Genomic DNA, 16,387 nt, shown 5'->3' on the forward strand with positions numbered 1-16,387 from the left:
GACCTCCACCCCCCTGCCTTTGTTTAGCTACTGTGTGCAAATATGCCATTAGGATCTCACATGGGCTGCTGGATGCTGGCTGGGTGCTGGCTGGATGCTGGATTCTTGGAGATGATAGTCTCATTCAGCCCTGGGACCAAACCATGGATCCATTCAGTCCCAGTAAATTTCTCCCTTTCAAAAAAATATTAAAAACTCTCTAGTTTCTCTTGCCTCAGTTTCTCCAACATTACAAGCACACATTTAGTAGCTTCATGCTATGATGTTGTGCTACGGTCAGTACTAGTACAAAAATTGATGTAAGCAGGTTATTTAGCATAGTAATGCTGGTTTTTAACATCATACTTTATTCACAACTAGCTCAGTAAATGTCTGGGTGGTGACATCAGTTTTTCAATTCAGTTCTGTAGTCAATAGAAGTTCTAATGTCCTAGCAAGAATTCTATCTACCCCTTGTGCCCTCAGTCGTACTTTTCACTGGCATAAAGAACTCTCATTCTTTAAGTTGTAGAACTCTCATTTTCTAAATAACATACCATCAAATGTCTAGGAAACTTTCATTACAAACTTAAACCAACATTTGGAGGCAGCAATTATCTTAATTATGAGGTATATTTTGTATACATAGATGAATATTGCATAGTACTTTGGGCTGAGATATGGTAAAACAGTTACGAAATAAAAACTGTAAATGTAGCAAAGGAAATAGTGAATATCATGCATTAGAAAGAAGTAAAGTTTTATTGTTTATTTGTTTTTTAATTAAGGCATAGTACTTGATAGTTATTCCCAAAATATTTGAAATACTTCTTTGATTAACCATTGAAGTAAAATTACTTAACATACGTGTTCCCTAGTTTTAATTGGTCTGTTGTTTTTTATTGTATATAACATTTTACTCATTAATCTTAGTGGATTAAAATAGAGTCTCTGAATATAGCAGTAAAGAGGTGTGTGTGTGTGTGTGTGTGTGTGTGTGTGTGTGTGTGTGTGTGTGTGTCTTTTAAACCAACATTCTAACCAACTTGCTTGCCTTTCTATAACTTAACTCTGTAATTTCTACTGGATAGTCATTTTCATAGTTTTAAATTATTCAGTGGCTTTGAAATACTATATAATTGCTACGTTTATTTTACTTGGAAAGAGTGCAATGTGTTGAATATGGACAGATTTGGGAATGAAAGATACTATGAGTAATACAGACTTTCCTATGTGACAGCTATTTTCATTTACATAGAGAATTTTCAGTGCTTATAAATTTGTATTCATAGATTGAGTACATCATACCTTTTTATTATCAGAGATAAGTTAGATTTTGTGGTAATTTAAGTTTCTAAGATGTTCATGTAAACTTATTCATTTATATATTACTATAAATTTTGTTTAATTTTTTGTATCTGGTAGCTAAGCTTTTAAAGACTTATAAAATTCTGCTTCCTGAGAGTCTCCAGTTCATTACAGGTGGAGTGCCATAACTTTATTACAACATGCCTGTGTAATAAGTTCAGTTGTCTTGACTCATCTTTTTTTTTAGGCTTTTTTTGAAAATTGGATTAAGCTGAACAAAAACAGTGAAAAAAAACAAACACTCTGGGCAGTTAATTCTTGAGTGTAAAGTATCGGTCCTCAGATACTTATTTTGAAAATTGATGATTTTCTCTTAAAAGAAAATCAATACTAAGAGCAGTTTTCGACACTGAAAAATCTCTTCTCAAGGATATGTCTATTATGTATTAAAAATGAGAGTATCAAAGAAATAGGACAATGCAGAAAGCACACCATTTCAATTAAATTTACTGAAAGATTTCTACCCATCCCCCGTTCTAGAAGAATTTTTTCCTTGGCTCAAACTATATTTTGATTTATTGTCTTGTTTGTGGAATACCAGCCTGCATTTGGTTTCTATGATAATAGGATATTTTATTGCATTATAACTTTTTTAATGAAGATTTAAGATATTTTTAGAAATGAAAGTGCCCATTTTTTTATCCAAAAAAAATACTAATTTTTATATCATAAAATCATAATGTTCCAATTTTATAGACTTTATTAATATGAGAAATCCTGCCTTTATTGTCCTTTTGAATTGAACCAACACTTGTAGCATGAGGATATTGAATATGTTATGATTTATGAAACTTTCTGATACTATTGGAAGTTACTTATAGAGTCCCAACAGTTTAATACTCCAATTTTATATATGGGTGATGGTTGAGTGTAGGTTTAAATACTCCATATTTGCAGGAAATCTTTCATAGATCTTTTAATGCTCCACTAGAGAGGCATCTGAAATTTTGCAATCTACAATATGTAGATAAGATTCTTCTCCGGTTTCATTAGCATTAACTATGAATTTTGAACAAAAATTTAGTAAGTAATATATTTCTGGATGGTTTGTGAATGATGTACCTCTCTCCAAAGTATAATTTTTTTCATTTTTACCTTTATGCTGTTTAGCTGGGAATGAAGAATTCTCTATTTCTTGTTCAGAATTGACTTAAAATACAACAAAAACTGACTTAACTGCTCCCTTTGAAGTAATGTAATAAAAACTTTACAGGTCCATAACAAAGTTACTTAGAGGGCTTTCTTTAAAACCACTGCCAACAAGTTTTGATATAACCCTGTTTTCTTCTTTGGTCTTGTTTTGCTCTTTTCCCAGTTGCAATGATAAAAAAAAAAAGAGCTTATCAGGCTTTAGCTTTTGCCAAGAGAAAAGGTTTGAGTTGATAGGGATTTTATTAAAAAGAATTTATGGAAGAATCAGCCTTTAGAGAATGGTAAAGACCTGGAATTAACTTTTTACTGCTTCTCCATTCTTTACATACTTCTTTATTCCTTTTCTAATGTGGAGGAAGAGGAATATTCCCTTTGTTATTGAGATTTGATCACCTGCCTGCTGGTACTTCCAAGCATAGCAATATATTTTCCTATTCTCTGCTTCTGTTAAGTGAAGCAAATAGCAAATAACTTATATAAAGCAGTCACATATTGGCAACCTGTTCTTTCTCCTGCTTAATCTACTATAATGGAAAGGTCATTCCACTCCCTAATAATCTCTCCTCTAAATAATTTCTAATGCTGCACTTTGAATTTTGTATTTGCCATGATTTCACCAGCTCTATCCTGAGATGTTGTAAGATCCAAATTATATAACTGGATGTAAAGCATTTTGCAAACTCTAATGGGCTATATAAATGCCGGTTATTATTTTTAGCCTGCTGTCACCAGCCTTCCATTCTGGTGAGGACTTTATTCCTTGAGCATTTTACTGCACTTCTACTGAGCTTAGACAGTGTTTCTAGAGCAACAGAGTGATGTGCTGATAAATGTTGAGGGAAGGGAAGAGGCAAGTACACATACTTTTAAATGCATTATTAATACTTTGTAAGTCTAGAAAATCAATGAAATGACCAATTAGGCCCTTATTTGTAGTGATTGCTCATTTCTGAGGTATAAATGCTCACTCTGAAAGTTTAATAATAGACTCTAAGTAAGTAGCTTAATGCTAGTTGAAGTTCATCCTCTCCACATTCATTAATCTGAAACAATTATCACGACTCATTAAGAAAACATAATGATTCTGCTAAAAATCTGTTTTCTCCTTAACCTCAAAACATTGTTTTACTCTGGAAAAAAAAGGGAGAAAGCAAAAAATGACCATGTGTGTCCAATGTGCTAGATGCCATGCAGAATACATGTGCTGTAGAAGGAAGAATTGTCCCAAATTCATAGTAAACAAATCCAAGAGCCAGCAGTCATCTGGGATCTCAGCTGAACCAAGTTTGAGTAGTAAGAAGGGTAAACTAGAAAGCTCTCTAGTTTAATCATCTAATATAATATCTTAAGTAATACTGAAACTTAGTGCCATAAAAGTGACAGGGAATGTGTTTTTAGAAGTATATTTATTTTCAGAAGGTTCCCAAAATGGAAATAACAGAATTATCAATATATATTAAGATTTTTTTATGTGATAGAATCCAGGAATTAAAGGAATAATTTAGTGAGTAGATTGTTTGGGCAGAGCTATCATAGGGAGAAACAGAAGCCATATTATTCGATTTAACAAATAATAAGCACCTCATGCAAAGGAAAAATAAGGGAATCTTGTCCTAAGGAATCTTTCATTTATGCCAAGATATAGGAAGGATATAGATAACAACTTATAAACTCATTTGACTGGAATAATGTGTAAAAGAGATTGATATAAAATAATGCTAAAAAGATAGGTGGAACTAGTTTGTGGAGAGCTTTAAATGCCAGGTTAAGGCAAAAGGGAGTCACTGAATATGTTTGAGAAAGGGAAGTGATATAGATCTCTGGGGAAATTCACTTTGATAATTGGTTATGTGTAGGAAGAATTGGAAATGCAAGATACTAGAAGCAGGAAAGCCAATTTGAAAGTTACTGCAATATCGTTGGCAGGAATTTGTAGCTTTGAGCATAGTTTAATAAACTGAGAAAATATGGAGTAGACTAGCAGCAAGAATGAAAAAAAATTTAAACATTATTTAGCATTTTAGTGTAGGTAAAACACTGTGTTGAGTATATTGGAAAAGTGAGCCAGCCCTTGCTCTTAAGAGGCTTAAATTCTAATAGCTAGATAGCACCTATGGAAAGATTTAATTACAAGTCAGATTGAAAGTTATCATGATCCTTGAGTTTTAGTGGCAAAGCAAATGATAATATCTTTTCTTTAAAGTAATTCCCAGTGATAAAATATGTGTCAGATAGTCAACAAATATTCAAAGAAATCACTTTGGTGGTTTCTTTTCTGGGTCTTCAGTAGCTGTGGCTATAGTCCTTAAAGGAACAATTGTTAGGCTGTACTGCCACAGGGTGCACTAGTCTGGAAGCATTATCATTATCAAAGCTCTTGGATCCTAGAGCTGTCTCCCTAGAGACAGCTAGAAGGTCCTAGAGTGTCTCCTTTCAATTTGAGGGAAAATACTAGATAAAGTGGTAGTATTTAGATTTACTGGGCATGTGCTCCTCACAGCCTTAGAGTGCTTTACTGCTTCAGCTCTTCTTCCTTGCCTGCCTTGTGAGTGCAGTTGTTTGGCATTTAGTGAAAAAGGTAGCTCGTTCTCTATAGGATTACTTTTCTGAATGAAGGCTTTGAATTCCGGGTTCTAAGTAGGAAAAGTGAGAGTTGCCATAATCAGGGTTTTTGGCACAAGTTAAGTCCTATTGAATCACAGTTAGTTGTTGCTGGTAGTGGTGAGGAAGATGAGTCCCTTCTCCATAATGATTTTTCCCTTCAGTGATGGCTTTAGAAGGCATTGCTATTTTCAAGACCTCTAAAGGGGTCTTGGACGTCTCCACTGGGCTCTGAGGGTACATGGTGGCTAAGGTAGTGGTGGGTATTTTGACATATCTGGCCCATGCTCTTAATCAGAAGAATAAAGAATAGGAGGTAAAAGAAATGGTAAATGAATTTAATTGGAAACTGAGAGAGGAATTTCAAAGTTCTATATATACTGTATATAGCAGCACAATTAGAGATTACAGGATGATTTAAAAGATATGACTGTCTTTGGGGGGTGGCAGAGATGTAATGAATTAAAGGTGCGGATTTTGAGTGTTGAGGAAATTTGTAAATTGGAAGGTTAGAGCGAGGGGTCAGAAATGAATATTGAAGTTTCCAAGTCTGGTTACAAAAACTATGGTTCAGGTGCTTATTTTCTTGAGAAAAAAAAAAGTAGGGGTCCAGTGGATGGTTTTAGTAAGATCTGAATCAGATGACATAGATGAATAAAATGAACCTCAGAGGAGAGATGATTCAATGATAGTAGCAGCTAGAAAGAAAGAATATACCTCTTATTGGCCCCATCTATAACAGATGATTAGAGAGCTGACCAGGAATGTAAGGGAGCCAAGTTTCTGTGAGCTTGAAAAAGAGATCTAGAGCAAAGAAAAGTTTGCTTGCAATAGACTAAGGTTTCAGAGATCATGATAGCTTTTTTGTTGTCAGTCCTTTCAGTTGTGTCCAATTCTTCATGACCCCATTTGGAGCTTTATTGGCAAAGATACCAAAGAGATTTGCCATTTCCTTAACTTCATATTACAGGTTAGGAAACTGAGGCAGAGAGGGTTCTGTCACACAGAGTCACAGAGCTATTAAGTATCTAAGACCAGATTTGAACTGGATCTTTCATTGTGTCACCTTGCAACCCCATTGGGTAAATTAGTGACTTGATAAGGTCAAAGTAGATGGGAACTGGCAAGTGGGAAGTAGAAACAGGTGAAAATGTTTTTCTCCTTGACAGTTATTGTCTCTTAATCACAAGGGTAAAGGGAGGACAAAGTAGGAGTATGTTGGTGGGTAGAGAATTGTGGGGCTCCCAGTTACCAAGGAAGAAAGGAGATTGGTTTTCTGAGAGAGTAAATACTGGACAGTAAGTAACAGCCAGCTAGGTAGCATAGTGGCAAATGTTGGACTTTGAATTAGGAAGATCTGAGTTCAAATTTTACCTCAGATACTGAATAGTTGTGTAACCCTAGGCACATCACTTAACCCTGTTTGCTTCAATTTCTTCATTTGTAAAATGATCTATAGAAAGAAATGGCATACCACTCCAGCATGTTTGCCAAGGAAATCCCAAGTGGTGTCATAAAGAGCTGGATGATTGAAATGACTAAACAGCAACAAAATATTGGATATCACAGATCTCTGATGATTTTATTCTCCAAAAATCTAAGTCTTCACGTGCTTCTGGGTACCTGAAGCTTGGGACTACTGGTGTTTCTGTGATTAGCAGTAGAGATTTTTGGTTTTGTTGTTGTTGTTATTGTTATCAGAGAATACTTTAGACTGAAAGAATCAAAGAGAAAATAAAATAAAAAAAGATTGAGAAATGATAGATCACAAGCTTAGAATGGGAACTTCAATTATCCATTTTTTGGAGATTCTCATTCTCCTCTCTCCTACAGAGCAGCAGACTAGTTAATAATGTCTTGGTTTGCCTTATTTATCAATTAAAAAGTATTTAATTTATCAATTAAAAAGTAGAAGAACCAACAGTGGGAACTTTTTTCTTACTAAAGGTTCTTACTAAAAGGTACTGATTGTTAAGATTGTTTCAAACTATAAAGGAAAGTGTCCACATTGTCTTAGAATTTATTATAGGGATAGGAATAGAGATTAGACCTGTGATTTAATTGGAAAAGCGAACTCACAGGTGAGAAAACTTTCTAGGATACAATATAGAAAAAAAAATTAATCATTCACCAAAATAAAATTGGATACAATCTGAATTTTATTCTGAATTTGAAGAGACAGATTTTGAAAGGTTTAAAGAAAGATTAAGAAGGATGCTATGGATTAAAATTCATCAGAGATATCACAAAAATAAAATGAAGACTCAAAACGAACCATTTAATTGAGAAGGGAAGGAAGAGTTGCCTAAAAAGAATTTTTCAGTATGTGGGAACAAATCAGTAACTTACATTTTACAAACATATTTTTTTAAATTTCAAAGGGAGATTATAATAGTAGTTTTGTTTCTATTTAATTAAATTTGACATTTACTTGACAAGAAACTGGAAACTGAATGACTATCCATCAGTAGGAGAATGGCTGAATAAATTATAGTATATGAATGTTTTGGAATATTATTGCAGTGTAAGAAACAACCAGCAGGATGATTTCAGAGAGGCCTGGAGAGACCTACATGAACTGATGCTAAGTGAAATGAGCAGATCCGGGAGATCACTGTACACAGCAAAAAGATTATACAATGATCGTTTCTGATGGATTTGGCTCTCGTTCCACAATGAGATAATTCAAACCAGTTCCAGTTGTCAGCGGCCTAATTCCTAGTCAGGGAACCAAATGATGAGATTTGACTCCCCTCGATTCAGTCACGGAGCCAAATGATGAGGTTTATTATTTCCATTGGGAAGTCAGCCTTTGCTAGAAAGACTGAATTCCTCAGTGGCAGGTCCTGACAGAGAAATAAAGTAAAGATGTTGAAGAATTATCCACGGATATGTTTTGAAAGATAAAAAGCTTTAATAAAAAAAGGAAAAAAAATTGACATCTACTTTTTAAAAAACAAGAAATGTTTAATAAGTTCAGAATGTCAAATATTCCACCTTGTTCTGCACATCTTAAAATGTTCATTGATGATTTAGTTTGAAATAAAAGCAATTTTAAAAGATATAAATGTGAATGAATAAAGTGTCCCTTAAAAATTCAGAGTGAGGTGAATCAGCATCAAAACAGGGTTTGGGCTGGGCCCAACTCTGGCCAGTTCTCTAATAGTTCCCAATAGTTCCCCAATAGACTAAACACTTTTAAGTCACTCAACAATTAACAACAAAAGCTGTATTTGGTCATATGAAGAGAAAGCTATTCAGCAAGGATAAGAATTCAGGGATTCCTTGAGTTGATTCTTCACAGCTCCTTTGCCCATATTATCCATTGGGATCCATCACCCAAGCCTCAGAGTGCCCCCTGGAGCTTTCTGAGATTGTTTTGTAGGCTATGAGGAAGTGACTTCAATAGTCATGATGAATAGTTCCTGTGCCAGTCAAGTCTCAAGAAATATCTTGATACCATTTAAGGAAAAATTAGCCTAACTTGTCAAGAGAGGGAGGGGTTACGTCACTCCTACCACTGGGTCTTTAGAGTTTTATTTGGGAAAAGGAGCATCATAGATAGAAAATAATAGTCCTGTTGCCCAAGGTGGGTTGTTGGTTGTTTTATGATCATAAAAAGAGAAGGAAGGCATTGCGGCTGAATTTTTATTTTGCTTCTCTTTTCTCTGCCAAGGAGAATTTTAGAGAACAAGAAAACAAAAATAAGGAGTTAAAATCCTAGATAAGTGGGGATATAGGAAGAATACATTCTGCTTCCCTGTTTTGAATTCAAGTCAGCAGGCCAAGAAAACCTGCATCCCAAGATACTAAAATATTGGTAAATGTGATTGTTGCCACTGTCATTGTTGTTTAAAATAACATGGAGAAAGTCAGGAGAACAGGGTTTTAAAAGGAAAAAATATGTTTTTAATTGATAACTCTTGTCTTTATATCACATTAATTTCTAATTCTTTACATATTCATGTATGTATAACATACTCAAATAATTACAAAATACTTAGTACAAGTAGAATGTTTTGTGGGATCCCAGGTGAGAAGGTCACTACTCCTTGGGGTCATTGGCAGTTTGATTGCCACCTAGGATTAAATAGTAATCCTTATGTCATGTTATTCTAGTACTGTTATTGCTGAATCACTCTGGAGAATCAAAGTCTATGAAATTTAAGATTCATCAAACTAGAGTGGATCAGGGAACTTCATTCTTACTAATTCGTAAGAATTATAATTATATTCATCATGTAGTTATATTATGAAAATGGGTTTCTCCCCTTACATATACAGGTTTTGGAGGCAGAACCCACATCTATATAATTTTATTGCCGTGGACCTCAAGGTATATAAACTTTTTCTACTGATCTACAATCATCTTAAAGAGTTGCCTAGGGCCTTGAAAGGTTAAACAATTTAATTTGTATCACATGTAGTACAGGAAAATATATTTTTATTATTATAAGGAATTTTTATTATAAAAACAAAGTACTGCATGTGAAATTTGAGGAGGAGTCCTTTACAGATTTGGTAGTTATTGGAAGACTTCTGACATGAGACACTTATGTGATTATGATATTAGATTTGTACTTGCAAATGAATGTAGTAGGAATCTAGTAGGAAAAGACAGAACTATTTAACCTAAACTGTTGTCATTAAAAGTATCAAGCAAAGCATAAAATAATAAGGATATATGTACTTTCCAGAGGTGTTGATCAGTATTGCCTGATTTTATCTGCAGAATACAAATAGCAGAAACATTTCCTATTTATGGAAAAATATAAAAGGTGTTTCTGTTTGCAGGTGACAACATACATAGAATCTTGGTACACATTAACCCCCATCTCAAAAAGTTCTCCTTTACTCCCATAGAGGAAGAACAGATGGTGTCATGAAATTGGATAGACAACCTATTTACCTTGGATAGTGAGCTGAGGGAGCTATCGATTCTCCAAACTCATATGACCTAGATTCAAGTCACATCTCTAATGCTATTTCTGTGATCCTGATCAAGTCACTTAATTTCTTAATACCCTAGGCAACTCACTAAGCCTCTGTAAGACTTCTGTAAATGGCTATCTTTATATTAATGAAATAACTTATTTTTGGCCTTAATTTCCTCATCTGTTAAAGAAAGAATTGGAAATATAAAACAAATTCCATTTGTCTCAGTCATGCAAATATTATTTGACAAGGTTAGTATGCAGTTTTTGTATTGTTTTACTGAGTTTTCTTTCTTGCTTTTTAAAACAATGTTATATATGATTTCATAATTTAGGGAACCTTTGACACTTATCATAGGCTGTATATGACCCACAAAACTCTGAAATGTTACCCTCACCAGATTAAATTATAAGTGGAAAATATTAAATAAATATTTTAAAAATATAATATAAATAAATAATATTACATTTAAAAACTAAATATGTTATTCACAGGGATTTAAATATGGTTTACTAGCTTCCATTTCTATTGAAATTCCATTGAATTTAACTCCATTGGACTAGATCTTTTTGTACGGTTATTCTTTTTTCATTGAAATTGTAATTACAAGGTACCCTCATTTTTCTTATGGAAAGCCAAAGTGGGTAGACATATCTTTTAGATGTATTATTTTTAGTCATCTCATGGTACCATTCCATACAATAGAAGAGATCATTTATTAAGTACAATAACATCTTAATTAAATCCTGAATTAGTCATCTTTCAGTACTGATGGTACGATGATATTTTATGACTCTTATTGTTATGTGGAAACAGGTTATTTGAATCTTAAAAATTTGCAGAGTGGAACATTATTGTAAGAGCTAATGGCAACATTGTATAATATTCAGAACAGAGCAAACAATCAAGCAAAGTGCTATATTTGACTTAGAATCACCTTTGGGAAAAATTGATTCTCTAATTATTCATAGAAAAGCAAATAAAAGAAAGCAAATATAATGAAAACATGACAACATCTTTTCTAATCCATGTTGTTTTAAAATCACATTTAATGAAATGCTACACTTTGATGTATGATGTCAGGGGTGTAAAGAAAACTTGTTTTTATGATAAAAAATAATTTCATCAAATACATATATGTTGCTTAGATCTGGATCAAAGGATATGGACACCTTTATCATAATTTTCCCACATGTGGGACATATGTCACTTTTTTCACCCTCCCACAAAGAGCCCTAGGAAAATGGCCATAGAAGCTGGAGACCTTCGTACCGCTGTGGGCGAATGTCTTATAATGTCCGGACTAGCTTTCTGGAGGATCTCTGGATGGGCCTTGGTCTTTAGGTGGAGAAAAGTGAAGAAGGCAGGAGAGCCACCATAAGGATGGTCATAAATGGAATCTGGAGTCTCGAGTCTTCTCTGTGTCCATGTCTGAGTCTTCTCTGTATCTGTGTCTGAGACTCCTCTGTGACTATGTTTGAGATCCCTCTTCCTCTCCCTTTTGGGCCATTCCTTTTCCTCTGATGGCCTCCCTCATTCCAGATTCCATCAGAATTGATCTTCACATAATCTTGTTGTTGCCGTGTACAATGATCTCCTGATTCTGTTCATTTCACTTAGCATCATATAGGTCACTCCAGACCTCTCTGAAATCATCCTGCTGGCCGTTAACTTACAGAAAAATAATATTCAACAACATTTATATACCACAATTTATTCAACATTCTCCACTTGATGGGCATTCACTCAAGTTTGGAAACTTTTTGCCACTACAAAAATTGTTATTCATTGTTGAACAAAAGACTCCTTTTCCCAAATCAACACCTTTTTGGGCTTTTTTTTTTTTTTTTTTTTTTTTTTTTTTAAGGAAGGAATTCTTCAAATGTTCAAATTAGCTCAGGTAGAAGGGTGTCAAAATGGTTCCCTATATGATGAACATCTGCTGCCATCTACTGGCCCAATATGTCAATGCAGATAACTTCCCAGAACCAATAGCCATCTGCTTCCATCTACTCAGGTCAGGTATTTATCTTTTTAGCAACTTAACTTGGAAAATCAAGTTTGCATTGCCTTGTGACATGGGGAATTTCTCTCCAAGCCAAAGTCACTTGTTTTTGCTAATTTGGTTTTGATGCTTGGATCTAATTTTTTTTTTTAAGGAGTAAGATGTTCTTTTTTTCTAAATTGCAGTGGAAAGACAATGTATCCTTTTTTAAACTTTTTTTTAAAATATGTGAAATGAAGAAGTTGATAATAAACATGAGTTTTTCAGTTTCATGATAATGAAAAAATAAAAATTAAATACCTCCAGCAGTTTTGATATTATTAAGTCTTTCTACTAGTGAATTAACATTCCAGAAGTTTCCATCTCTCCTTTTCATCTATAAAGTGAGGGGACTAGAGTGAGTGATACCAAAGGCCCTGTCCAGTTCTAAAGAATTCTGTCTTTCATCATTTAGCTATGAGACCATACATAAGTCAAGCAAAGTCTTTATATTTAAAATGACAAACTTCTTTCACTAAATACACAGTGAAATGCTATCCCGTGATGATAGTGGGAACTTTTCTAGTGTTTTCTAGTGTTACTCCACTCTGTTAAAGAGTGGAATAAATTCAACTGTGATGTGACCTCTATCTCTCTGCAGTCATGTTGCAAATAAACTAAATCGTTTTTAATGATAGAGGGCTTTGATTGTTCATTTGACAACACATCTCATAGAAACTGACAATATACTATGTTTTTCCATTTCCATTTTTTTCCTTCTTATACTCACATTTGATATGAAGTAAATTTGCTAGTAAGACATAAATTCTTCCATGATAAAAGATCATTAGAATATGAAATACCAAAATAAATCATCCAGGGTACTTTAACACATTCTTTGACAGCAGAAGGTCCACTTTAAAATTTTACTCACTAAGAAATATGAAATGGAAGTGTCAGTGAAATTAGACATTGGGACCACAAATTTTCACTTATAAATAATGGCCATTTCAAGACCCCTAATAAGAATGGTCATTTGATATTTGAGAGACAATGTTAAGTTCTTCCACAAAGCCAAATGATTGGAATCATACAAAACAGCTGAAAAAAACTACTATTGCTTCTTGTGCAAAATAGCAACTAATATAATAATTTTACTGCATATACTAGATTACTATGCAAAAGGTATAATACTTCAAAAGAATTTTGTGAGGATAATCTTTTGGATTCCATACTTATCAGTTTCAGTAAACAGTATCCCAAATATAGTTAATCCTTGTTAAAACAAATTTTGTTTTTGTAAGAAAAGATGGAATAGTGCAGTGATTCTCAGCTTTTTGTTCTCAGGAGCCTTCTAACTCATAAAATTTACTGCGAATCAGTGTTTGCTGTGCTGGAAATGAAGATGACTTAATATTTTGAAAATAGTTTTGATTTCACCGATCTTCTCTGAAAGGGCCTTAAAAATTCTTAGATCATATTTTGAGAACTGCTAGTTCAGTGATTAAAAAGCCATCATCAGAATCAATAAGATCTGGGTTTAAGTTTCAATAGATATATATTGGTTCTTTCTTGGCAAAAGTGTTCTTACCCTCTCAGTGCTTTAAGCAGTTCTCTGAAGTTTCAGAGAAAATTCCCACCTGAATTGATAAAGGGAGTTTTCTCTTTCAAGGCATTCCCTATGCCATTGAAATTATAGATTCAGTCCACGTTCCTATTCATATCCATCATGTTTTGTTTTTGTTTTTATTTTATTATCATCTACTGAAATAAATATGAAATATAATGAAATACTAAGTATTTGAATATTTTATTAATACATAGTTTCATAAGTGCTCTCAAATAGTCATTGTATATGACTATTTGCTCCTATGATCTGTAACCTAAAACTAATGTATTTTTTCCATTATTTTTTTCTGCCAATTACATCACTTTCAATTATCACTTTTCATTGCTATGGTTATTTCATAGCTGTTTCAAAAAATAATGTTTTAATTGATGCACAAATTATCTGATTCAAGAACTGAGAAGATTGCTGCTTTATATCTTTTCTAGAGAATAAAGTAAGTTGACAAGAATATTTAAAGGAAAAAAAAAGTTAAAATGAAAGCAGAAGAGCTTTCTCATGTTTCAATACCCTGCTACCAGTTTAATTTCACATTAAGACAGGAACATATTACCACTTCCATTGGGAGCAGAATATTCTGATTAATAGCTCTCTTTGTTCAACTTGTGAACTTTAAAAACTATAAACAGGAAATCATTTTGATATTTTATGATAGCAGAGTATACCCTGCTTTTGAGTGTTGCACATGCAACAGCATTCAAAAACAGATCATCACACTGGAATTCGATTTTGCTTATTGGCATGTAGTTTCTTCAACTTCAGTCCAAAACTTAATCAAGTCAAATTCTTAAGAAAACATTAGAGTCTCATTTTAATATGTAAATGGCATGATTTTCATTGTTGTCTATAGGAACAGTTTGTATGTTTTGAGGCTTTTATGATTTATATACTATCTTTTATTAAAGATATAACAGAAATTATTGCAGAAGTTAAATTCATTAGTATGCTTCAATTTTTCCGACTTTTTTTTTTTTTTTTTTTTTGCGTCTACTGTTTCCTACTACTAAACAAAAGCTAAATTCACTTGTTGGCAATGAAGAAAATGCCATTACTACTAACTGAGTCATAACACACACCTAATTTTTGAATGAGAAATTGAAGCTGGAATTACTTAAGCCTACATAAACCTAGTTCAAAGGCCTGTGAATGTGTAAACAAGATTGAAGAGTGGGAGGTAAGGAAGCAGTGTCACATGAGCTTTAAAAAAAAGGTTTGTTTTTTTTTGTTTGTTTGTTTGTGTTTTTTTAAAGTTTTGACATTTTAGAAATTTGAGCTGGAGTCCTTGGCAGGACATTTCCTACCGGCTGTGAAAGCACCAGGAGCCCCAAACTTTTTGACTGCTATTTTCAAAAATTTTGGAAACAACTTTTACTATTGAAATAATGTGCCTCAGAGAAGGCAAACATTACAACATATTTTTTGGAAATAAATAAAGGGAGACAAAAAGCCCTAGGGAAAAGCAGTAAGAATAGTGAGTGTCTGATCTTGCAAAATGTTGCTTCTTTAACTGGAATGTCACCTGAATTGTAAGTTAAATGGGAACATATTTCTCCCTAGACACTTAAACTCTTGAACTCTAGTTTAGCCATATTTCTCATTTTCAGCAAATATTTCATTGATATATTCTTTTAAAATTCATTTTCATTTATATCTTTTTTTCTTTTAGTTCAATTACATTTCACAGTATATTTCTGCCTTTCCAGAAGAGCCATGTAACAGTGAATTTTTATAAAAGGGGAAAAGGGTTTCTTCAATAATAGTCAGCATATAAACATTTAAGCTAAGTTCAAGATTATTTATATAATATTTCACATCCATAATCTTCCACTTCTGGAAAGAAGAAAAAAAGGTCTATTCTCATAGTTCTTTTTTGTAATTAAGATTGGTTGATATAATTGCATAGAATTCAGTTTTTATTGTTTTGTTTGTTGTTATCCTTTCTATTTATATTGTTTCAAGCTGTGTATATTGTTGCCCTGTTTCTCCTTACTTCATTTTGCATTCAATTCACATAAATCTTTCTATATAATTACAAAATGCTCCTTAAAAAAAGAGCAGCAAATATGTATAATATACTCAGTAGTTTGGGCTGTGTCATTACATTTAAAAGATAATATTATCTAAATAAATAAGCAGAAATAAAACCAATAAACTTACCAAGGAGTGGCTTTATACTGTATTATAACATTTTATATATACATTATATATATCATGAAGTTTTATGTGTGTGTGTGTGTGTGTGTGTGTGTGTGTATAGGAGGAATAATAGAGCTACAATTTAAAAGGAAGTAATAAAAAAAGTAGGAATGAAAGATAAATAGTATTTCCAGACCTCAAATTATACCATAAAGCAGCTTGGGCCTGACCCATCAAATCTCGTGTGTTAAGAAAAATTTGCCATATGACAGGAATTGCTGGAAAAACTAGAATGTAATTTGGCAGAAATTAGAATAGACCACATATATATATGCCACACAAGCTCCAAATGGATATGTGACCTGAATATTAAAGGTTATAACATTTAAAAAAAAAAAAAAGGAGAAAAACAAGTCAGTTGCCTTCTACAGTTATGGCTTAGAAATAAATTCTTAACTAAGCAGGGAGGTAGAAGATAAAATGATAATTTCATTTGCAGGAAATTGACACTTGCATGAAGAAAATTAACACAATTGGTACAAGAAGGAAAATGGTTCATTGAGGGAAAAATCTCTGTTAAATGTTTTCATCAGGTTCTAACACAA

General features: G+C 33.1%; 1 protein-coding gene across 2 annotated transcripts in view; it reads left to right on the top strand.

Annotated features, from left to right (window-relative positions):
- The window catches only part of SRFBP1 (serum response factor binding protein 1), a 95,987-nt gene that overhangs the window by 38,039 nt on the left and 41,561 nt on the right, over nt 1-16,387 (top strand). The window lies entirely within an intron of this gene.

The sequence above is a fragment of the Sarcophilus harrisii genome, chromosome 1 (assembly GCF_902635505.1).
Source record: "Sarcophilus harrisii chromosome 1, mSarHar1.11, whole genome shotgun sequence".
NCBI classification, from domain to species: Eukaryota; Metazoa; Chordata; class Mammalia; order Dasyuromorphia; family Dasyuridae; genus Sarcophilus; species Sarcophilus harrisii.